General features: G+C 46.7%; 17 non-coding genes across 17 annotated transcripts; all 17 read right to left on the minus strand.

Moving 5' to 3' along the window:
* Nucleotides 1-141: 141 nt before the first annotated feature.
* Trnak-cuu (transfer RNA lysine (anticodon CUU)) lies at nucleotides 142-214 on the minus strand. Its single transcript has one exon. It is a non-coding gene; the product is annotated as a tRNA-Lys (tRNA).
* Nucleotides 215-1,646: 1,432 nt separating this feature from the next.
* On the minus strand, nucleotides 1,647-1,719 carry Trnak-cuu (transfer RNA lysine (anticodon CUU)). Its single transcript has one exon. It is a non-coding gene; the product is annotated as a tRNA-Lys (tRNA).
* A 1,437-nt stretch (nucleotides 1,720-3,156) lies between these two features.
* Trnak-cuu (transfer RNA lysine (anticodon CUU)) lies at nucleotides 3,157-3,229 on the minus strand. Its single transcript has one exon. It is a non-coding gene; the product is annotated as a tRNA-Lys (tRNA).
* A 1,368-nt stretch (nucleotides 3,230-4,597) lies between these two features.
* On the minus strand, nucleotides 4,598-4,670 carry Trnak-cuu (transfer RNA lysine (anticodon CUU)). The gene has a single exon. It is a non-coding gene; the product is annotated as a tRNA-Lys (tRNA).
* Nucleotides 4,671-6,103: 1,433 nt separating this feature from the next.
* Trnak-cuu (transfer RNA lysine (anticodon CUU)) lies at nucleotides 6,104-6,176 on the minus strand. Its single transcript has one exon. It is a non-coding gene; the product is annotated as a tRNA-Lys (tRNA).
* Nucleotides 6,177-7,616: 1,440 nt separating this feature from the next.
* On the minus strand, nucleotides 7,617-7,689 carry Trnak-cuu (transfer RNA lysine (anticodon CUU)). The gene has a single exon. It is a non-coding gene; the product is annotated as a tRNA-Lys (tRNA).
* A 1,451-nt stretch (nucleotides 7,690-9,140) lies between these two features.
* Trnak-cuu (transfer RNA lysine (anticodon CUU)) lies at nucleotides 9,141-9,213 on the minus strand. The gene has a single exon. It is a non-coding gene; the product is annotated as a tRNA-Lys (tRNA).
* A 1,439-nt stretch (nucleotides 9,214-10,652) lies between these two features.
* Nucleotides 10,653-10,725, minus strand: Trnak-cuu (transfer RNA lysine (anticodon CUU)). Its single transcript has one exon. It is a non-coding gene; the product is annotated as a tRNA-Lys (tRNA).
* Nucleotides 10,726-12,105: 1,380 nt separating this feature from the next.
* On the minus strand, nucleotides 12,106-12,178 carry Trnak-cuu (transfer RNA lysine (anticodon CUU)). Its single transcript has one exon. It is a non-coding gene; the product is annotated as a tRNA-Lys (tRNA).
* Nucleotides 12,179-13,616: 1,438 nt separating this feature from the next.
* Trnak-cuu (transfer RNA lysine (anticodon CUU)) lies at nucleotides 13,617-13,689 on the minus strand. The gene has a single exon. It is a non-coding gene; the product is annotated as a tRNA-Lys (tRNA).
* A 1,435-nt stretch (nucleotides 13,690-15,124) lies between these two features.
* Trnak-cuu (transfer RNA lysine (anticodon CUU)) lies at nucleotides 15,125-15,197 on the minus strand. Its single transcript has one exon. It is a non-coding gene; the product is annotated as a tRNA-Lys (tRNA).
* A 1,453-nt stretch (nucleotides 15,198-16,650) lies between these two features.
* On the minus strand, nucleotides 16,651-16,723 carry Trnak-cuu (transfer RNA lysine (anticodon CUU)). Its single transcript has one exon. It is a non-coding gene; the product is annotated as a tRNA-Lys (tRNA).
* A 1,430-nt stretch (nucleotides 16,724-18,153) lies between these two features.
* Nucleotides 18,154-18,226, minus strand: Trnak-cuu (transfer RNA lysine (anticodon CUU)). The gene has a single exon. It is a non-coding gene; the product is annotated as a tRNA-Lys (tRNA).
* Nucleotides 18,227-19,683: 1,457 nt separating this feature from the next.
* On the minus strand, nucleotides 19,684-19,756 carry Trnak-cuu (transfer RNA lysine (anticodon CUU)). The gene has a single exon. It is a non-coding gene; the product is annotated as a tRNA-Lys (tRNA).
* A 1,442-nt stretch (nucleotides 19,757-21,198) lies between these two features.
* On the minus strand, nucleotides 21,199-21,271 carry Trnak-cuu (transfer RNA lysine (anticodon CUU)). Its single transcript has one exon. It is a non-coding gene; the product is annotated as a tRNA-Lys (tRNA).
* A 1,447-nt stretch (nucleotides 21,272-22,718) lies between these two features.
* Nucleotides 22,719-22,791, minus strand: Trnak-cuu (transfer RNA lysine (anticodon CUU)). Its single transcript has one exon. It is a non-coding gene; the product is annotated as a tRNA-Lys (tRNA).
* Nucleotides 22,792-24,259: 1,468 nt separating this feature from the next.
* Trnak-cuu (transfer RNA lysine (anticodon CUU)) lies at nucleotides 24,260-24,332 on the minus strand. Its single transcript has one exon. It is a non-coding gene; the product is annotated as a tRNA-Lys (tRNA).
* Between the last annotated feature and the right edge of the window lie 214 nt (nucleotides 24,333-24,546).

Raw genomic sequence — 24,546 nt, forward strand, 5'->3', positions numbered from 1 at the left:
CTACAAAATCACCTTCACCTTCAAATACAGTTTCCTTGCGACTGACAGAGACGTAGGCAAAGTTTAAAGTTGCTATTTCCATTACATCACGTTAATCAGAAAAACGGTAATTTACATCTGCAGCGGAACAAAATTCCGTTTCACCCAGCGTGGGGCTCGAACCCACGACCCTGAGATTAAGAGTCTCATGCTCTACCGACTGAGCTAGCCGGGCTGCTTTGGTGAATACTTGCCGGGCAGCACGTCACACAGTACTCGTTTGGGTTGGGTGGTCCCATACAGAATCTCTCCATGTTGCCTAATGTTTTCCTAACGTCACACTCGTCACCTACTTCACTTTTATTTCATAATCATTTCTGAGAGGTAAGGAATTGCATGACAACCTGCAGAGCTAGTGGCGTCAAAATTAACACTCATACTTGATGTGACTCAAAAGGCGAACGAGTTACTTTCCGACGTTGTTTTAGATGTGCAAGTGCCAGTGGAAACTCGCGGTGACGGCACTCTGCCGACCATTTCGCTAGTTAACACCGGTCTTGTAGTGTGTGTTTCAAGCTCAAGAGCATCTCCAAGCAGAAAATGGTCAACAGCAACATTCAGACGGTTTCGTACTGCTCAAATGCTACATTAAAACGGTATGTTTCTTTTTCAGAACTGATAAAACACGAGCGTGACAGCATTCGAACCTGTAATCTTCAGATCCGAAGTCCGACGCCTTATCTATTAGGCCACACAGTCGCTGACGACCAAGTGTAACTTGTATATGACTCATCTCGAAACGCTCACACCCCTGATAATTTGTGTTTTCGTTCTACACAGCCGCTGCCCTTGCTCTTTCCCACCCATTCGTTACATTCAACCTCTTACGTGACCGACCAAATATAGACTGGAAAACAAGACCACACACTTCGTGCATACGGAATCGAAGGCAGGGCGTGCCTCGCCGCATTTGCCACGATGGCCATTTGCTACTTCTGCAGAAGCGGCAGCGGCGGCGACGACGACGACGACGACGACGACCGCGAGAGGCTCTGACATATGTGAGAAATACATCTATAAAATGTAATTCAGACTGCCTCGTCCCACCTTATGCTGAACCGCTTTGGCAAAGGCTTTATCTGTGCCATTCGCCTTAATCACATCTGAGAGTAATTCTTAATAAAAGGCATGTCGCTAATTGTTCGTCATCACAGATACTGTTTGCTATACGGCCACGACGCGCAACTGATTTCCAAAATTCGACTTCTTCCTTTTAGGATGGAACTCACGACCTTTGGTTTACTAGTCCAGTGCTCTACCACTGAGCTAAAGAGGCGCATCCTAGCGGTACATTTGCGTAATTCGTACTTACGGTCGTCTGGATCATCAGACTTCAGCTGACAACACTTCATATTACCGACTAATATTTGCAGCTATGGCGACCCATTACTGCTTGGCTACACATCTGACACGTAACCGATGTCCTCTCCAAACAACAACACTTGCATTTCAGAACATGTCTTTCACACATGTCTACAAAATCACCTTCACCTTCAAATACAGTTTCCTTGCGACTGACAGAGACGTAGGCAAAGTTGCTATTTCCATTACATCACGTTAATCAGAAAAACGGTAATTTACATCTGCAGCGGAACAAAATTCAATTTCGCCCAGCGTGGGGCTCGAACCCACGACCCTGAGATTAAGAGTCTCATGCTCTACCGACTGAGCTAGCCGGGCTGCTTCGGTGAATACTTGCCGGGCAGCACGTCACACAGTATTCGTTTGGGTTGGGTGGTCCCATACAGAATCTCTCCATGCTGCCTAATGTTTTCCTAACGTCACACTCGTCACGTACTTCACTTTTATTTCATAATCATTTCTGAGAGGTAAAGGAATTGCATGACAACCTGCAGAGCTAGTGGCATCAAAATTAACACTCATACTTGATGTGACTCAAAAGGCGAACGAGTTACTTTCCGACGTTGTTTTAGATGTGCAAGTGCCAGTGGAAACTCGCGGTGACGGCACTCTGCCGACCATTTCGCTAGTTAACACCGGTCTTGTAGTGTGTGTTTCAAGCTCAAGAGCATCTCCAAGCAGAAAATGGTCAACAGCAACATTCAGACGGTTTCGTACTGCTCAAATGCTACATTAAAACGGTATGTTTCTTTTTCAGAACTGATAAAACACGAGCGTGACAGCATTCGAACCTGTAATCTTCAGATCCGAAGTCCGACGCCTTATCTATTAGGCCACACAGTCACTTACGACCAAGTGCAACTTGTATATGACTCATCTCGAAACGCTCACACCCCTGATAATTTGTGTTTTCGTTCTACACAGCCGCTGCCCTTGCTCTTTCCCACCCATTCGTTACATTCAACCTCTTACGTGACCGACCAAATATAGACTGGAAAACAAGACCACACACTTCGTGCATACGGAATCGAAGGCAGGGCGTGCCTCGCCGCATTTGCCACGATGGCCATTTGCTACTTCTGCAGAAGCGGCGGCGGCGGCGGCGGCGACGACGACGACGACCGCGAGAGGCTCTGACATATGTGAGAAATACATCTATAAAATGTAATTCAGACTGATTCGTCCCACCTTATGCTGAACCGCTTTGGCAAATGCTTTATCTGCGCCATTCACCTTAATCACATCTGAGAGTAATTCTTAATAAAAGGCATGTCGCTAATTGTTCGTCATCACAGATACTGTTTGCTATACGGCCACGACGCGCAACTGATTCCCAAAATTCGACTTCTTCCTTTGAGGATGGAACTCACGACCCTTGGTTTACTAGTCCAGTGCTCTACCACTGAGCTAAAGAGGCGCGGCCTAGCGGTACCTTTGCGTACTTCGTCCTTACGGTCGTCTGGATCATCAGACTTCAGCTGACAACACTTCATATTACCGACTAATATTTGCAGCTATGGCGACCCATTACTGCTTGGCTACACATCTGACACGTAACCGATGTCCTCTCCAAACAACAACACTTGCATTACAGAACATGTCTTTCACACATGTCTACAAAATCACCTTCACCTTCAAATACAGTTTCCTTGCGACTGACAGAGACGTAGGCAAAGTTTAAAGTTGCTATTTCCATTACATCACGTTAATCAGAAAAACGGTAATTTACATCTGCAGCGGAACAAAATTCCGTTTCACCCAGCGTGGGGCTCGAACCCACGACCCTGAGATTAAGAGTCTCATGCTCTACCGACTGAGCTAGCCGGGCTGCTTCGGTGAATACTTGCCGGGCAGCACGTCACACAGTACTCGTTTGGGTTGGGTGGTCCCATACAGAATCTCTCCATGTTGCCTAATGTTTTCCTAACGTCACACTCGTCACCTACTTCACTTTTATTTCATAATCATTTCTGAGAGGTAAGGAATTGCATGACAACCTGCAGAGCTAGTGGCGTCAAAATTAACACTCATACTTGATGTGACTCAAAAGGCGAACGAGTTACTTTCCGACGTTGTTTTAGATGTGCAAGTGCCAGTGGAAACTCGCGGTGACGGCACTCTGCCGACCATTTCGCTAGTTAACACCGGTCTTGTAGTGTGTGTTTCAAGCTCAAGAGCATCTCCAAGCAGAAAATGGTCAACAGCAACATTCAGACGGTTTCGTACTGCTCAAATGCTACATTAAAACGGTATGTTTCTTTTTCAGAACTGATAAAACACGAGCGTGACAGCATTCGAACCTGTAATCTTCAGATCCGAAGTCCGACGCCTTATCTATTAGGCCACACAGTCGCTGACGACCAAGTGCAACTTGTATATGACTCATCTCGAAACGCTCACACCCCTGATAATTTGTGTTTTCGTTCTACACAGCCGCTGCCCTTGCTCTTTCCCACCCATTCGTTACATTCAACCTCTTACGTGACCGACCAAATATAGACTGGAAAACAAGACCACACACTTCGTGCATACGGAATCGAAGGCAGGGCGTGCCTCGCCGCATTTGCCACGATGGCCATTTGCTACTTCTGCAGAAGCGGCGGCGGCGGTGGCGGCGACGACGTCCCACCTTATGCTGAACCGCTTTGGCAAATGCTTTATCTGCGCCATTCGCCTTAATCACATCTGAGAGTAATTCTTAATAAAACGCATGTCGCTAATTGTTCGTCATCACAGATACTGTTTGCTATACGGCCACGACGCGCAACTGATTCCCAAAATTCGACTTCTTCCTTTGAGGATGGAACTCACGACCCTTGGTTTACTAGTCCAGTGCTCTACCACTGAGCTAAAGAGGCGCGGCCTAGCGGTACCTTTGCGTACTTCGTCCTTACGGTCGTCTGGATCATCAGACTTCAGCTGACAACACTTCATATTACCGACTAATATTTGCAGCTATGGCGACCCATTACTGCTTGGCTACACATCTGACACGTAACCGATGTCCTCTCCAAACAACAACACTTGCATTACAGAACATGTCTTTCACACATGTCTACAAAATCACCTTCACCTTCAAATACAGTTTCCTTGCGACTGACAGAGACGTAGGCAAAGTTTAAAGTTGCTATTTCCATTACATCACGTTAATCAGAAAAACGGTAATTTACATCTGCAGCGGAACAAAATTCTGTTTCACCCAGCGTGGGGCTCGAACCCACGACCCTGAGATTAAGAGTCTCATGCTCTACCGCCTGAGCTAGCCTGGCTGCTTTGGTGAATACTTGCCGGGCAGCACGTCACACAGTACTCGTTTGGGTTGGGTGGTCCCATACAGAATCTCTCCATGTTGCCTAATGTTTTCCTAACGTCACACTCGTCACCTACTTCACTTTTATTTCATAATCATTTCTGTGAGGTAAGGAATTGCATGACAACCTGCAGAGCTAGTGGTGTCAAAATTAACACTCATACTTGATGTGACTCAAAAGGCGAACGAGTTACTTTCCGACGTTGTTTTAGATGTGCAAGTGCCAGTGGAAACTCGCGGTGACGGCACTCTGCCGACCATTTCGCTAGTTAACACCGGTCTTGTAGTGTGTGTTTCAAGCTCAAGAGCATCTCCAAGCAGAAAATGGTCAACAGCAACATTCAGACGGTTTCGTACTGCTCAAATGCTGCATTAAAACGGTATGTTTCTTTTTCAGAACTGATAAAACACGAGCGTGACAGCATTCGAACCTGTAATCTTCAGATCCGAAGTCCGACGCCTTATCTATTAGGCCACACAGTCGCTGACGACCAAGTGCAACTTGTATATGACTCATCTCGAAACGCTCACACCCCTGATAATTTGTGTTTTCGTTCTACACAGCCGCTGCCCTTGCTCTTTCCCACCCATTCGTTACATTCAACCTCTTACGTGACCGACCAAATATAGACTGGAAAACAAGACCACACACTTCGTGCATACGGAATCGAAGGCAGGGCGTGCCTCGCCGCATTTGCCACGATGGCCATTTGCTACTTCTGCAGAAGCGTCGGCGGCGACGACGACGACGACGACGACCGCGAGAGGCTCTGACATATGTGAGAAATACATCTATAAAATGTAATTCAGACTGCCTCGTCCCACCTTATGCTGAACCGCTTTGGCAAAGGCTTTATCTGTGCCATTCGCCTTAATCACATCTGAGAGTAATTCTTAATAAAAGGCATGTCGCTAATTGTTCGTCATCACAGATACTGTTTGCTATACGGCCACGACGCGCAACTGATTCCCAAAATTCGACTTCTTCCTTTGAGGATGGAACTCACGACCCTTGGTTTACTAGTCCAGTGCTCTACCACTGAGCTAAAGAGGCGCGGCCTAGCGGTACCTTAGCGTACTTCGTCGTTACGGTCGTCTGGATCATCAGACGTCAGCTGACAACACTTCATATTACCGACTAATATTTGCAGCTATGGCGACCCATTACTGCTTGGCTACACATCTGACACGTAACCGATGTCCTCTCCAAACAACAACACTTGCATTTCAGAACATGTCTTTCACACATGTCTACAAAATCACCTTCACCTTCAAATACAGTTTCCTTGCGACTGACAGAGACGTAGGCAAAGTTTAAAGTTGCTATTTCCATTACATCACGTTAATCAGAAAAACGGTAATTTACATCTGCAGCGGAACAAAATTCCGTTTCGCCCAGCGTGGGGCTCGAACCCACGACCCTGAGATTAAGAGTCTTATGCTGTACCGACTGAGCTAGCCGGGCTGCTTCGGTGAATACTTGCCGGGCAGCACGTCACACAGTACTCGTTTGGGGTGGGTGGTCCCATACAGAATCTCTCCATGCTGCCTAATGTTTTCCTAACGTCACACTCGTCACGTACTTCACTTTTATTTCATAATCATTTCTGAGAGGTAAAGGAATTGCATGACAACCTGCAGAGCTAGTGGCATCAAAATTAACACTCATACTTGATGTGACTCAAAAGGCGAACGAGTTACTTTCCGACGTTGTTTTAGATGTGCAAGTGCCAGTGGAAACTCGCGGTGACGGCACTCTGCCGACCATTTCGCTAGTTAACACCGGTCTTGTAGTGTGTGTTTCAAGCTCAAGAGCATCTCCAAGCAGAAAATGGTCAACAGCAACATTCAGACGGTTTCGTACTGCTCAAATGCTGCATTAAAACGGTATGTTTCTTTTTCAGAACTGATAAAACACGAGCGTGACAGCATTCGAACCTGTAATCTTCAGATCCGAAGTCCGACGCCTTATCTATTAGGCCACACAGTCACTTACGACCAAGTGCAACTTGTATATGACTCATCTCGAAACGCTCACACCCCTGATAATTTGTGTTTTCGTTCTACACAGCCGCTGCCCTGGCTCTTTCCCACCCATTCGTTACATTCAACCTCTTACGTGACCGACCAAATATAGACTGGAAAACAAGACCACACACTTCGTGCATACGGAATCGAAGGCAGGGCGTGCCTCGCCGCATTTGCCACGATGGCCATTTGCTACTTCTGCAGAAGCGGCGGCGGCGGCGGCGGCGACAACGACGACGACGACCGCGAGAGGCTCTGACATATGTGAGAAATACATCTATAAAATGTAATTCAGACTGCCTCGTCCCACCTTATGCTGAACGGCTTTGGCAAAGGCTTTATCTGCGCCATTCGCCTTAATCACATCTGAGAGTAATTCTTAATAAAAGGCATGTCGGTAATTGTTCGTCATCACAGATACTGTTTGCTATACGGCCACGACGCGCAACTGATTTCCAAAATTCGACTTCTTCCTTTGAGGATGGAACTCACGACCCTTGGTTTACTAGTCCAGTGCTCTACCACCGAGCTAAAGAGGCGCGGCCTAGCGGTACTTTTGTGTACTTCGTCCTTACGGTCGTCTGGATCATCAGACTTCAGCTGACAACACTTCATATTACCGACTAATATTTGCAGCTATGGCGACCCATTACTGCTTGGCTACACATCTGACACGTAAACGATGTCCTCTCCAAACAACAACACTTGCATTACAGAACATGTCTTTCACACATGTCTAAAAAATCACCTTCACCTTCAAATACAGTTTCCTTGCGACTGACAGAGACGTAGGCAAAGTTTAAAGTTGCTATTTCCATTACATCACGTTAATCAGAAAAACGGTAATTTACATCTGCAGCGGAACAAAATTCCGTTTCGCCCAGTGTGGGGCTCGAACCCACGACCCTGAGATTAAGAGTCTTATGCTGTACCGACTGAGCTAGCCGGGCTGCATCGGTGAATATTTGCCGGGCAGCATGTCACACAGTACTCTTTTGGGTTGGGTGGTCCCATACAGAATCTCTCCATGTTGCCTAATGTTTTCCTAACGTCACACTCGTCACGTACTTCACTTTTATTTCATAATCATTTCTGAGAGGTAAGGAATTGCATGACAACCTGCAGAGCTAGTGGCGTCAAGATTAACACTCATACTTGATGTGACTCAAAAGGCGAACGAGTTACTTTCCGACGTTGTTTTAGATGTGCAAGTGCCAGTGGAAACTCGCGGTGACGGCACTCTGCCGACCATTTCGCTAGTTAACACCGGTCTTGTAGTGTGTGTTTCAAGCTCAAGTGCATCTCCAAGCAGAAAATGGTCAACAGCAACATTCAGACGGTTTCGTACTGCTCAAATGCTACATTAAAACGGTATGTTTCTTTTTCAGAACTGATAAAACACGAGCGTGACAGCATTCGAACCTGTAATCTTCAGATCCGAGGTCCGACGCCTTATCTATTAGGCCACACATTCACTGACGACCAAGTGCAACTTGTACATGACTCATCTCGAAACGCTCACACCCCTGATAATTTGTGTTTTCGTTCTACACAGCCGCTGCCCTTGCTCTTTCCCACCCATTCGTTACATTCAACCTCTTACGTGACCGAACAAATATAGACTGGGAAACAAGACCACACACATTGTGCATACGGAATCGAAGGCAGGGCGTGCCTCGCCGCATTTGCCACGATGGCCTTTTGCTACTTCTGCAGAAGCGGCGGCGGCGACGACGACGACGACGACGACGCCGACGACGACGACGACCGCGAGAGGCTCTGACATATGTGAGAAATACATCTATAAAATGTAATTCAGACTGCCTCGTCCCACCTTATGCTGAACCGCTTTGGCAAAAGCTTTATCTGCGCCATTCGCCTTAATCACATCTGAGAGTAATTCTTAATAAAAGGCATGTCGCTAATTGTTCGTCATCACAGATACTGTTCGCTATACGGCCACGACGCGCAACTGATTTCCAAAATTCGACTTCTGCCTTTGAGGATGGAACTCACGACCCTTGGTTTACTAGTCCAGTGCTCTACCACCGAGCTAAAGAGGCGCGGCCTAGCGGTACTTTTGTGTACTTCGTCCTTACGGTCGTCTGGATCATCAGACTTCAGCTGACAACACTTCATATTACCGACTAATATTTGCAGCTATGGCGACCCATTACTGCTTGGCTACACATCTGACACGTAACCGATGTCCTCTCCAAACAACAACACTTGCATTTCAGAACATGTCTTTCTCACATGTCTACAAAATCACCTTCACCTTCAAATACAGTTTCCTTGCGACTGACAGAGACGTAGGCAAAGTTTAAAGTTGCTATTTCCATTACATCACGTTAATCAGAAAAACGGTAATTTACATCTGCAGCGGAACAAAATTCCGTTTCGCCCAGTGTGGGGCTCGAACCCACGACCCTGAGATTAAGAGTCTTATGCTGTACCGACTGAGCTAGCCGGGCTGCATCGGTGAATATTTGCCGGGCAGCACGTCACACAGTACTCTTTTGGGTTGGGTGGTCCCATACAGAATCTCTCCATGCTGCCTAATGTTTTCCTAACGTCACACTCGTCACGTACTTCACTTTTATTTCATAATCATTTCTGAGAGGTAAGGAATTGCATGACAACCTGCAGAGCTAGTGGCGTCAAGATTAACACTCATACTTGATGTGACTCAAAAGGCGAACGAGTTACTTTCCGACGTTGTTTTAGATGTGCAAGTGCCAGTGGAAACTCGCGGTGACGGCACTCTGCCGACCATTTCGCTAGTTAACACCGGTCTTGTAGTGTGTGTTTCAAGCTCTAGTGCATCTCCAAGCAGAAAATGGTCAACAGCAACATTCAGACGGTTTCGTACTGCTCAAATGCTACATTAAAACGGTATTTTTCTTTTTCAGAACTGATAAAACACGAGCGTGACATCATTCGAACCTGTAATCTTCAGATCCGAAGTCCGACGCCTTATCTATTAGGCCACACATTCACTGACGACCAAGTGCAACTTGTACATGACTCATCTCGAAACGCTCACACCCCTGATAATTTGTGTTTTCGTTCTACACAGCCGCTGCCCTTGCTCTTTCCCACCCATTCGTTACATTCAACCTCTTACGTGACCGAACAAATATAGACTGGGAAACAAGACCACACACTTCGTGCATACGGAATCGAAGGCAGGGCGTGCCTCGCCGCATTTGCCACGATGGCCATTTGCTACTTCTGCAGAAGCGGCAGCGGCGGCGACGACGACGACGACGACGACGACCGCGAGAGGCTCTGACATATGTGAGAAATACATCTATAAAATGTAATTCAGACTGCCTCGTCCCACCTTATGCTGAACCGCTTTGGCAAAGGCTTTATCTGTGCCATTCGCCTTAATCACATCTGAGAGTAATTCTTAATAAAAGGCATGTCGCTAATTGTTCGTCATCACAGATACTGTTCGCTATACGGCCACGACGCGCAACTGATTTCCAAAATTCGACTTCTGCCTTTGAGGATGGAACTCACGACCCTTGGTTTACTAGTCCAGTGCTCTACCACCGAGCTAAAGAGGCGCGGCCTAGCGGTACTTTTGTGTACTTCGTCCTTACGGTCGTCTGGATCATCAGACTTCAGCTGACAACACTTCATATTACCGACTAATATTTGCAGCTATGGCGACCCATTACTGCTTGGCTACACATCTGACACGTAACCGATGTCCTCTCCAAACAACAACACTTGCATTTCAGAACATGTCTTTCTCACATGTCTACAAAATCACCTTCACCTTCAAATACAGTTTCCTTGCGACTGACAGAGACGTAGGCAAAGTTTAAAGTTGCTATTTCCATTACATCACGTTAATCAGAAAAACGGTAATTTACATCTGCAGCGGAACAAAATTCCGTTTCGCCCAGCGTGGGGCTCGAACCCACGACCCTGAGATTAAGAGTCTCATGCTCTACCGACTGAGCTAGACGGGCTGCTTCGTGAATACTTGCCGGGCAGCACGTCACACAGTACTCGTTTGGGTTGGGTGGTCCCATACAGAATTTCTCCATGTTGCCTAATGTTTTCCTAACGTCACACTCGTCACGTACTTCACTTTTATTTCATAATCATTTCTGAGAGGTAAGGAATTGCATGACAACCTGCAGAGCTAGTGGCGTCAAGATTAACACTCATACTTGATGTGACTCAAAAGGCGAACGAGTTACTTTCCGACGTTGTTTTAGATGTGCAAGTGCCTGTGGAAACTCCCGGAGACGGCACTCTGCCGACCATTTCGCTAGTTAACACCGGTCTTGTAGTGTGTGTTTCAAGCTCAAGAGCATCTCCAAGCAGAAAATGGTCAACAGCAACATTCAGTCGGTTTCGTACTGCTCAAATGCTACATTAAAACGGTATGTTTCTTTTTCAGAACTGATAAAACACGAGCGTGACAGCATTCGAACCTGTAATCTGCAGATCCGAAGTCCGACGCCTAATCTATTAGGCCACACAGTCACTGATGACCAAGTGCAACTTGTATATGACTCATCTCGAAACGCTCACACCCCTGATAATTTGTGTTTTCGTTCTACACAGCCGCTGCCCTTGCTCTTTCCCACCCATTCGTTACATTCAACCTCTTACGTGACCGAACAAATATGGACTGGGAAACAAGACCACACACTTTGTGCATACGGAATCGAAGGCAGGGCGTGCCTCGCCGCATTTGCCACGATGGCCATTTGCTACTTCTGCAGAAGCGGCGGCGGCGGCGGCGACTTATAATTCAGACTGCCTCGTCCCACCTTATGCTGAACCGCTTTGGCAAAAGCTTTATCTGCGCCATTCGCCTTAATCACATCTGAGAGTAATTCTTAATAAAAGGCATGTCGCTAATTGTTCGTCATCACAGATACTGTTCGCTATACGGCCACGACGCGCAACTGATTTCCAAAATTCGACTTCTGCCTTTGAGGATGGAACTCACGACCCTTGGTTTACTAGTCCAGTGCTCTACCACCGAGCTAAAGAGGCGCGGCCTAGCGGTACTTTTGTGTACTTCGTCCTTACGGTCGTCTGGATCATCAGACTTCAGCTGACAACACTTCATATTACCGACTAATATTTGCAGCTATGGCGACCCATTACTGCTTGGCTACACATCTGACACGTAACCGATGTCCTCTCCAAACAACAACACTTGCATTTCAGAACATGTCTTTCTCACATGTCTACAAAATCACCTTCACCTTCAAATACAGTTTCCTTGCGACTGACAGAGACGTAGGCAAAGTTTAAAGTTGCTATTTCCATTACATCACGTTAATCAGAAAAACGGTAATTTACATCTGCAGCGGAACAAAATTCCGTTTCGCCCAGCGTGGGGCTGGAACCCACGACCCTGAGATTAAGAGTCTCATGCTCTACCGACTGAGCTAGACGGGCTGCTTCGTGAATACTTGCCGGGCAGCACGTCACACAGTACTCGTTTGGGTTGGGTGGTCCCATACAGAATCTCTCCATGTTGCCTAATGTTTTCCTAACGTCACACTCGTCACGTACTTCACTTTTATTTCATAATCATTTCTGAGAGGTAAGGAATTGCATGACAACCTGCAGAGCTAGTGGCGTCAAGATTAACACTCATACTTGATGTGACTCAAAAGGCGAACCAGTTACTTTCCGACGTTGTTTTAGATGTGCAAGTGCCAGTGGAAACTCGCGGTGACGGCACTCTGCCGACCATTTCGCTAGTTAACACCGGTCTTGTAGTGTGTGTTTCAAGCTCAAGAGCATCTCCAAGCAGAAAATGGTCAACAGCAACATTCAGTCGGTTTCGTACTGCTCAAATGCTACATTAAAACGGTATGTTTCTTTTTCAGAACTGATAAAACACGAGCGTGACAGCATTCGAACCTGTAATCTGCAGATCCGAAGTCCGACGCCTTATCTATTAGGCCACACAGTCACTGACGACCAAGTGCAACTTGTATATGACTCATCTCGAAACGCTCACACCCGTGATAATTTGTGTTTTCGTTCTACACAGCCGCTGCCCTTGCTCTTTCCCACCCATTCGTTACATTCAACCTCTTACGTGACCGACCAAATATAGACTGGAAAACAAGACCACACACTTCGTGCATACGGAATCGAAGGCAGGGCGTGCCTCGCCGCATTTGCCACGATGGCCATTTGCTACTTCTGCAGAAGCGGCGGCGGCGGCGGCGGCGACAACGACGACGACGACCGCGAGAGGCTCTGACATATGTGAGAAATACATCTATAAAATGTAATTCAGACTGCCTCGTCCCACCTTATGCTGAACGGCTTTGGCAAAGGCTTTATCTGCGCCATTCGCCTTAATCACATCTGAGAGTAATTCTTAATAAAAGGCATGTCGGTAATTGTTCGTCATCACAGATACTGTTTGCTATACGGCCACGACGCGCAACTGATTTCCAAAATTCGACTTCTTCCTTTGAGGATGGAACTCACGACCCTTGGTTTACTAGTCCAGTGCTCTACCACCGAGCTAAAGAGGCGCGGCCTAGCGGTACTTTTGTGTACTTCGTCCTTACGGTCGTCTGGATCATCAGACTTCAGCTGACAACACTTCATATTACCGACTAATATTTGCAGCTATGGCGACCCATTACTGCTTGGCTACACATCTGACACGTAAACGATGTCCTCTCCAAACAACAACACTTGCATTTCAGAACATGTCTTTCACACATGTCTACAAAATCACCTTCACCTTCAAATACAGTTTCCTTGCGACTGACAGAGACGTAGGCAAAGTTTAAAGTTGCTATTTCCATTACATCACGTTAATCAGAAAAACGGTAATTTACATCTGCAGCGGAACAAAATTCCGTTTCGCCCAGCGTGGGGCTCGAACCCACGACCCTGAGATTAAGAGTCTCATGCTCTACCGACTGAGCTAGACGGGCTGCTTCGTGAATACTTGCCGGGCAGCACGTCACACAGTACTCGTTTGGGTTGGGTGGTCCCATACAGAATCTCTCCATGTTGCCTAATGTTTTCCTAACGTCACACTCGTCACGTACTTCACTTTTATTTCATAATCATTTCTGAGAGGTAAGGAATTGCATGACAACCTGCAGAGCTAGTGGCGTCAAAATTAACACTCATTCTTCATGTGACTCAAAAGGCGAACGAGTTACTTTCCGACGTTGTTTTAGATGTGCAAGTGCCAGTGGAAACTCGCTGTGACGGCACTCTGCCGACCATTTCGCTAGTTAACACCGGTCTTGTAGTGTGTGTTTCAAGCTCAAGAGCATCTCCAAGCAGAAAATGGTCAACAGCAACATTCAGACGGTTTCGTACTGCTCAAATGCTACATTAAAACGGTATGTTTCTTTTTCAGAACTGATAAAACACGAGCGTGACAGCATTCGAACCTGTAATCTTCAGATCCGAAGTCCGACGCCTTATCTATTAGGCCACACAGTCACTGACGACCAAGTGCAACTTGTATATGACTCATCTCGAAACGCTCACACCCCTGATTATTTGTGTTTTCGTTCTACACAGCCGCTGCCCTTGCTCTTTCCCACCCATTCGTTACATTCAACCTCTTACGTGACCGACCAAATATAGACTGGAAAACAAGACCACACACTTCGTGCATACGGAATCGAAGGCAGGGCGTGCCTCGCCGCATTTGCCACGATGGCCATTTGCTACTTCTGCAGAAGCGGCGGCGGCGACGACGACGACGACGACGACGACCGCGAGAGGCTCTGACATATGTGAGAAATACATCTATAAAATGTAATTCAGACTGCCTCGTCCCACCTTATGCTGAACCGCTTTGGCAAAAGCTTTATCTGCGCCATTCGCCTTAATCACATCTGAGAGTAATTCTTAATAAAAGGCATGTCGCTAATTGTTCGTCATCACAGATACTGTTCGCTATACAGCCACGACGCGCAACTGATTTCCAAAATTCGACTTCTGCCTTTGAGGATGGAACTCACGACCCTTGGTTTACTAGTCCAGTGTTCTACCACCGAGCTAAAGAGGCGCGGCCTAGCGGTACTTTTGTGTACTTCGTCCTTACGGTCGTCTGGATCATCAGACTTCAGCTGACAACACTTCATATTACCGACTAATATTTGCAGCTATGGCGACCCATTACTGCTTGGCTACACATCTGACACGTAAACGATGTCCTCTCCAAACAACAACACTTGCATTTCAGAACATGTCTTTCACACATGTCTACAAAATCACCTTCACCTTCAAATACAGTTTCCTTGCGACTGACAGAGACGTAGGCAAAGTTTAAAGTTGCTATTTCCATTACATCACGTTAATCAGAAAAACGGTAATTTACATCTGCAGCGGAACAAAATTTCGTTTCGCCCAGTGTGGGGCTCGAACCCACGACCCTGAGATTAAGAGTCTCATGCTCTACCGACTGAGCTAGACGGGCTGCTTCGTGAATACTTGCCGGGCAGCACGTCACACAGTACTCGTTTGGGTTCGGTGGTCCCTTACAGAATCTCTCCATGTTGCCTAATGTTTTCCTAACGTCACACTCGTCACGTACTTCACTTTTATTTCATAATCATTTCTGAGAGGTAAGGAATTGCATGACAACCTGCAGAGCTAGTGGCGTCAAAATTAACACTCATTCTTGATGTGACTCAAAAGGCGAACGAGTTACTTTCCGACGTTGTTTTAGTTGTGCAAGTGCCAGTGGAAACTCGCGGTGACGGCACTCTGCCGACTATTTCGCTAGTTAACACCGGTCTTGTAGTGTGTGTTTCAAGCTCAAGAGCATCTCCAAGCAGAAAATGGTCAACAGCAACATTCAGACGGTTTCGTACTGCTCAAATGCTACATTAAAACGGTATGTTTCTTTTTCAGAACTGATAAAACACGAGCGTGACAGCATTCGAACCTGTAATCTTCAGATCCGAAGTCCGACGCCTTATCTATTAGGCCACACAGTCACTGACGACCAAGTGCAACTTGTATATGACTCATCTCGAAACGCTCACACCCCTGATAATTTGTGTTTTCGTTCTACACAGCCGCTGCCCTTGCTCTTTCCCAATCATTCGTTACATTCAACCTCTTACGTGACCGACCAAATATAGACTGGGAAACAAGACCACACACTTCGTGCATACGGAATCGAAGGCAGGGCGTGCCTCGCCGCATTTGCCACGATGGCCATTTGCTACTTCTGCAGAAGCGGCGGCGGCGGCGACGACGACGACGACGACGACGACGACGACGACGACGACCGCGAGAGGCTCTGACATATGTGAGAAATACATCTATAAAATGTAATTCAGACTGCCTCGTCCCACCTTATGCTGAACGGCTTTGGCAAAGGCTTTATCTGCGCCATTCGCCTTAATCACATCTGAGAGTAATTCTTAATAAAAGGCATGTCGCTAATTGTTCGTCATCACAGATACTGTTTGCTATACGGCCACGACGCGCAACTGATTTCCAAAATTCGACTTCTTCCTTTGAGGATGGAACTCACGACCCTTGGTCTACTAGTCCAGTGCTCTACCACTGAGCTAAAGAGGCGCGGCCTAGCGGTACCTTTGCGTACTTCGTCCTTACGGTCGTCTGGATCATCAGACTTCAGCTGACAACACTTCATATTACCGACTAATATTTGCAGCTATGGCGACCCATTACTGCTTGGCTACACATCTGACACGTAACCGATGTCCTCTCCAAACAACAACACTTGCATTTCAGAACATGTCTTTCACACATGTCTACAAAATCACCTTCACCTTCAAATACAATTTCCTTGCGACTGACAGAGACGTAGGCAAAGTTTAAAGTTGCTATTTCCATTACATCACGTTAATCAGAAAAACGGTAATTTACATCTGCAGCGGAACAAAATTCCGTTTCGCCCAGTGTGGAGGTCGAACCCACGACCCTGAGATTAAGAGTCTCATGCTCTACCGACTGAGCTAGCCGAGCTGCTTCGGTAAATACTTGCCGGGCAGCACGTCACACAGTACTCGTTTGGGTTGGGTGGTCCCATACAGAATCTCTCCATGTTGCCTAATGTTTTCCTAACGTCACACTCGTCACGTACTTCACTTTTATTTCATAATCATTTCTGAGAGGTAAGGAATTGCATGACAACCTGCAGAGCTAGTGGCGTCAAGATTAACACTCATACTTGATGTGACTCAAAAGGCGAACCAGTTACTTTCCTACGTTGTTTTAGATGTGCAAGTGCCAGTGGAAACTCGCGGTGACGGCACTCTGCCGACCATTTCGCTAGTTAACACCGGTCTTGTAGTGTGTGTTTCAAGCTCAAGAGCATCTCCAAGCAGAAAATGGTCAACAGCAACATTCAGACGGTTTCGTACTGCTCAAATGCTACATTAAAACGGTATGTTTCTTTTTCAGAACTGATAAAACACGAGCGTGACAGCATTCGAACCTGTAATCTTCAGATCCGAAGTCCGACGCCTTATCTATTAGGCCACACAGTCACTGACGACCAATTGCAACTTGTATATGACTCATCTCGAAACGCTCACACCCCTGATAATTTGTGTTTTCGTTCTACACAGCCGCTACCCTTGCTCTTTCCCACCCATTCGTTACATTCAACCTCTTACGTGACCGACCAAATATAGACTGGAAAACAAGACCACACACTTCGTGCATACGGAATCGAAGGCAGGGCGTGCCTCGCCGCATTTGCCACGATGGCCATTTGCTACTTCTGCAGAAGCGGCAGCGGCGGCGACGACGACGACGACCGCGAGAGGCTCTGACATATGTGAGAAATACATCTATAAAATGTAATTCAGACTGCCTCGTCCCACCTTATGCTGAACCGCTTTGGCAAAGGCTTTATCTGCGCCATTCGCCTTAATCACATCTGAGAGTAATTCTTAATAAAAGGCATGTCGGTAATTGTTCGTCATCACAGATACTGTTTGCTATACGGCCACGACGCGCAACTGATTTCCAAAATTCGACTTCTTCCTTTGAGGATGGAACTCACAACCCTTGGTTTACTAGTCCAGTGCTCTACCACTGAGCTAAAGAGGCGCGGCCTAGCGGTACCTTTGCGTACTTCGTCCTTACGGTCGTCTGGATCATCAGACTTAAGCTGACAACACTTCATATTACCGACTAATATTTGCAGCTATGGCGACCCATTCCTGCTTGGCTACACATCTGACACGTAACCGATGTCCTCTCCAAACAACAACACTTGCATTTCAGAACATGTCTTTCACACATGTCTACAAAATCACCTTCACCTTCAAATACAGTTTCCTTGCGACTGACAGAGACGTAGGCAAAGTTTAAAGTTGCTATTTCCATTACATCACGTTAATCAGAAAAACGGTAATTTACATCTGCAGCGGAACAAAATTCCGTTTCGCCCAGCGTGGGGCTCGAACCCACGACCCTGAGATTAAGAGTCTCATGCTCTACCGACTGAGCTAGCCGAGCTGCTTCAGTGAATACTTGCCGGGCAGCACGTCACACAGTACTCGTTTGGGTTGGGTGGTCCCATACAGAATCTCTCCGTGTTGCCTAATGTTTTCCTAACGTCACACTCGTCACGTACTTCACTTTTATTTCATAATCATTTCTGAGAGGTAAGGAATTGCATGACAACCTGCAGAGCTAGTGGCGTCAAGATTAACACTCATACTTGATGTGACTCAAAAGGCGAACGAGTTACTTTCCGACGTTGTTTTAGATGTGCAAGTGCCAGTGGAAACTCGCGGTGACGGCACTCTGCCGACCATTTCGCTAGTTAACACCGGTCTTGTAGTGTGTGTTTCAAGCTCAAGAGCATCTCCAAGCAGAAAATGGTCAACAGCAACATTCAGACGGTTTCGTACTGCTCAAATGCTACATTAAAACTTTATGTTTCTTTTTCAGAACTGATAAAACACGAGCGTGACAGCATTCGAACCTGTAATCTTCAGATCCGAAGTCCGACGCCTTATCTATTAGGCCACACAGTCGCTGACGACTAAGTGCAACTGGTATATGACTCATCTCGAAACGCTCACACCCCTGATAATTTGTGTTTTCGTTCTACACAGCCGCTGCCCTTGCTCTTTCCCACCCATTCGTTACATTCAACCTCTTACGTGACCGACCAAATATAGACTGGGAAACAAGACCACACACTTCGTGCATACGGAATCGAAGGCAGGGCGTGCCTCGCCGCATTTGCCACGATGGCCATTTGCTACTTCTGCAGAAGCGGCGGCGGCGGCGGCGACGACGACGACGACGACGACGACGACGACGACGACGACCGCGAGAGGCTCTGACATATGTGAGAAATACATCTATAAAATGTAATTCAGACTGCCTCGTCCCACCTTATGCTGAACGGCTTTGGCAAAGGCTTTATCTGCGCCATTCGCCTTAATCACATCTGAGAGTAATTCTTAATAAAAGGCATGTCGGTAATTGTTCGTCATCACAGATACTGTTTGCTATACGGCCACGACGCGCAACTGATTTCCAAAATTCGACTTCTTCCTTTGAGGATGGAACTCACGACCCTTGGTCTACTAGTCCAGTGCTCTACCACTGAGCTAAAGAGGCGCGGCCTAGCGGTACCTTTGCGTACTTCGTCCTTACGGTCGTCTGGATCATCAGACTTAAGCTGACAACACTTCATATTACCGACTAATATTTGCAGCTATGGCGACCCATTACTGCTTGGCTACACATCTGACACGTAACCGATGTCCTCTCCAAACAACAACACTTGCATTTCAGAACATGTCTTTCACACATGTCTACAAAATCACCTTCACCTTCAAATACAGTTTCCTTGCGACTGACAGAGACGTAGGCAAAGTTTAAAGTTGCTATTTCCATTACATCACGTTAATCAGAAAAACGGTAATTTACATCTGCAGCGGAACAAAATTCCGTTTCGCCCAGTGTGGGGCTCGAACCCACGACCCTGAGATTAAGAGTCTCATGCTCTACCGACTGAGCTAGCCGAGCTGCTTCGGTGAACACTTGCCGGGCAGCACGTCACACAGTACTCGTTTGGGTTGGGTGGTCCCATACAGAATCTCTCCATGTTGCCTAATGTTTTCCTAACGTCACACTCGTCACGTACTTAACTTTTATTTCATAATCATTTCTGAGAGGTAAGGAATTGCATGACAACCTGCAGAGCTAGTGGCGTCAAAATTAACACTCATACTTGATGTGACTCAAAAGGCGAACCAGTTACTTTCCTACGTTGTTTTAGATGTGCAAGTGCCAGTGGAAACTCGCGGTGACGGCACTCTGCCGACCATTTCGCTAGTTAACACCGGTCTTGTAGTGTGTGTTTCAAGCTCAAGAGCATCTCCAAGCAGAAAATGGTCAACAGCAACATTCAGACGGTTTCGTACTGCTCAAATGCTACATTAAAACGGTATGTTTCTTTTTCAGAACTGATAAAACACGAGCGTGACAGCATTCGAACCTGTAATCTTCAGATCCGAAGTCCGACGCCTTATCTATTAGGCCACACAGTCACTGACGACCAAGTGCAACTTGTATATGACTCATCTCGAAACGCTCACACCCCTGATAATTTGTGTTTTCGTTCTACACAGCCGCTGCCCTTGCTCTTTCCCACCCATTCGTTACATTCAACCTCTTACGTGACCGACCAAATATAGACTGGAAAACAAGACCACACACTTCGTGCATACGGAATCGAAGGCAGGGCGTGCCTCGCCGCATTTGCCACGATGGCCATTTGCTACTTCTGCAGAAGCGGCAGCGGCGGCGACGACGACGACGACGACGACGACGACCGCGAGAGGCTCTGACATATGTGAGAAATACATCTATAAAATGTAATTCAGACTGCCTCGTCCCACCTTATGCTGAACCGCTTTGGCAAAGGCTTTATCTGCGCCATTCGCCTTAATCACATCTGAGAGTAATTCTTAATAAAAGGCATGTCGGTAATTGTTCGTCATCACAGATACTGTTTGCTATACGGCCACGACGCGCAACTGATTTCCAAAATTCGACACCTTCCTTTGAGGATGGAACTCACGACCCTTGGTTTACTAGTCCAGTGCTCTACCACCGAGCTAAAGAGGCGCAGCCTAGCGGTACTTTTGTGTACTTCGTCCTTACGGTCGTCTGGATCATCAGACTTCAGCTGACAACACTTCATATTACCGACTAATATTTGCAGCTATGGCGACCCATTACTGCTTGGCTACACATCTGACACGTAACCGATGTCCTCTCCAAACAACAACACTTGCATTTCAGAACATGTCTTTCACACATGTCTACAAAATCACCTTCACCTTCAAATACAGTTTCCTTGCGACTGACAGAGACGTAGGCAAAGTTTAAAGTTGCTATTTCCATTACATCACGTTAATCAGAAAAACGGTAATTTACATCTGCAGCGGAACAAAATTTCGTTTCGCCCAGCGTGGGGCTCGAACCCACGACCCTGAGATTAAGAGTCTCATGCTCTACCGACTGAGCTAGACGGGCTGCTTCGTGAATACTTGCCGGGCAGCACGTCACACAGTACTCGTTTGGGTTGGGTGGTCCCATACAGAATCTCTCCATGTTGCCTAATGTTTTCCTAACGTCACACTCGTCACGTACTTCACTTTTATTTCATAATCATTTCTGAGAGGTAAGGAATTGCATGACAACCTGCAGAGCTAGTGGCGTCAAACTTAACACTCATTCTTGATGTGACTCAAAAGGCGAACGAGTTACTTTCCGACGTTGTTTTAGATGTGCAAGTGCCAGTGGAAACTCGCGGTGACGGCACTCTGCCGACCATTTCGCTAGTTAACACCGGTCTTGTAGTGTGTGTTTCAAGCTCAAGAGCATCTCCAAGCAGAAAATGGTCAACAGCAACATTCAGACGGTTTCGTACTGCTCAAATGCTACATTAAAACGGTATGTTTCTTTTTCAGAACTGATAAAACACGAGCGTGACAGCATTCGAACCTGTAATCTTCAGATCCGAAGTCCGACGCCTTATCTATTAGGCCACACAGTCACTGACGACCAAGTGCAACTTGTATATGAGTCATCTCGAAACGCTCACACCCCTGATAATTTGTGTTTTCGTTCTACACAGCCGCTGCCCTTGCTCTTTCCCAATCATTCGTTACATTCAACCTCTTACGTGACCGACCAAATATAGACTGGAAAACAAGACCACACACTTCGTGCATACGGAATCGAAGGCAGGGCGTGCCTCGCCGCATTTGCCACGATGGCCATTTGCTACTTCTGCAGAAGCGGCGGCGGCGGCGACGACGACGACGACGACGACGACGACGACGACCGCGAGAGGCTCTGACATATGTGAGAAATACATCTATAAAATGTAATTCAGACTGCCTCGTCCCACCTTATGCTGAACGGCTTTGGCAAAGGCTTTATCTGCGACATTCGCCTTAATCACATCTGAGAGTAATTCTTAATAAAAGGCATGTCGGTAATTGTTCGTCATCACAGATACTGTTTGCTATACGGCCACGACGCGCAACTGATTTCCAAAATTCGACTTCTTCCTTTGAGGATGGAACTCACGACCCTTGGTCTACTATTCCAGTGCTCTACCACTGAGCTAAAGAGGCGCGGCCTGGCGGTACCTTTGCGTACTTCGTCCTTACGGTCGTCTGGATCATCAGACTTCAGCTGACAACACTTCATATTACCGACTAATATTTGCAGCTATGGCGACCCATTACTGCTTGGCTACACATCTGACACGTAACCGATGTCCTCTCCAAACAACAACACTTGCATTTCAGAACATGTCTTTCACACATGTCTACAAAATCACCTTCACCTTCAAATACAGTTTCCTTGCGACTGACAGAGACGTAGGCAAAGTTTAAAGTTGCTATTTCCATTACATCACGTTAATCAGAAAAACGGTAATTTACATCTGCAGCGGAACAAAATTTCGTTTCGCCCAGCGTGGGGCTCGAACCCACGACCCTGAGATTAAGAGTCTCATGCTCTACCGACTGAGCTAGACGGGCTGCTTCGTGAATACTTGCCGGGCAGCACGTCACACAGTACTCGTTTGGGTTGGGTGGTCCCATACAGAATCTCTCCATGTTGCCTAATGTTTTCCTAACGTCACACTCGTCACGTACTTCACTTTTATTTCATAATCATTTCTGAGAGGTAAGGAATTGCATGACAACCTGCAGAGCTAGTGGCGTCAAGATTAACACTCATACTTGATGTGACTCAAAAGGCGAACCAGTTACTTTCCTACGTTGTTTTAGATGTGCAAGTGCCAGTGGAAACTCGCGGTGACGGCACTCTGCCGACCATTTCGCTAGTTAACACCGGTCTTGTAGTGTGTGTTTCGAGCTCAAGAGCATCTCCAAGCAGAAAATGGTCAACAGCAACATTCAGACGGTTTCGTACTGCTCAAATGCTACATTAAAACGGTATGTTTCTTTTTCAGAACTGATAAAACACGAGCGTGACAGCATTCGAACCTGTAATCATCAGATCCGAAGTCCGACGCCTTATCTATTAGGCCACACAGTCACTGACAACCAAGTGGGACTTGTATATGACTCATCTCGAAACGCTCACACCCCTGATAATTTGTGTTTTCGTTCTACACAGCCGCTGCCCTTGCTCTTTCCCAATCATTCGTTACATTCAACCTCTTACGTGACCGACCAAATATAGACTGGAAAACAAGACCACACACTTCGTGCATACGGAATCGAAGGCAGGGCGTGCCTCGCCGCATTTGCCATGATGGCCATTTGCTACTTCTGCAGAAGCGGCGGCGGCGGCGGCGACGACGACGACGACGACGACGACGACGACGACGACGACGACGACGACGACCGCGAGTGGCTCTGACATATGTGAGAAATACATCTATAAAATGTAATTCAGAATGCCTCGTCCCACCTTATGCTGAACCGCTTTGGCAAAGGCTTTATATGCGCCATTCGCCTTAATCACATCTGAGAGTAATTCTTAATAAAAGGCATGTCGCTAATTGTTCGTCATCACAGATACTGTTTGCTATACGGCCACGACGCGCAACTGATTTCCAAAATTCGACTTCTGCCTTTGAGGATGGAACTCACGACCCTTGGTTTACTAGTCCAGTGCTCTACCACCGAGCTAAAGAGGCGCGGCCTAGCGGTACTTTTGTGTACTTCGTCCTTACGGTTGTCTGGATCATCAGACTTCAGCTGACAACACTTCATATTACCGACTAATATTAGCAGCTATGGCGACCCATTACTGCTTGGCTACACATCTGACACGTAACCGATGTCCTCTCCAAACAACAACACTTGCATTTCAGAACATGTCTTTCACACATGTCTACAAAATCACCTTCACCTTCAAATACAGTTTCCTTGCGACTGACAGAGACGTAGGCAAAGTTTAAAGTTGCTATTTCCATTACATCACGTTAATCAGAAAAACGGTAATTTACATCTGCAGCGGAACAAAATTCCGTTTCGCCCAGCGTGGGGCTCGAACCCACGACCCTGAGATTAAGAGTCTCATGCTCTACCGACTGAGCTAGACGGGCTGCTTCGTGAATACTTGCCGTGCAGCACGTCACACAGTACTCGTTTGGGTTGGGTGGTCCCATACAGAATCTCTCCATGTTGCCTAATGTTTTCCTAACGTCACACTCGTCACGTACTTCACTTTTATTTCATAATCATTTCTGAGAGGTAAGGAATTGCATGACAACCTGCAGAGCTAGTGGCATCAAAATTAACACTCATTCTTGATGTGAC

The sequence above is a fragment of the Schistocerca gregaria genome, chromosome 8, assembly GCF_023897955.1.
Source record: "Schistocerca gregaria isolate iqSchGreg1 chromosome 8, iqSchGreg1.2, whole genome shotgun sequence".
NCBI lineage: Eukaryota > Metazoa > Arthropoda > Insecta > Orthoptera > Acrididae > Schistocerca > Schistocerca gregaria.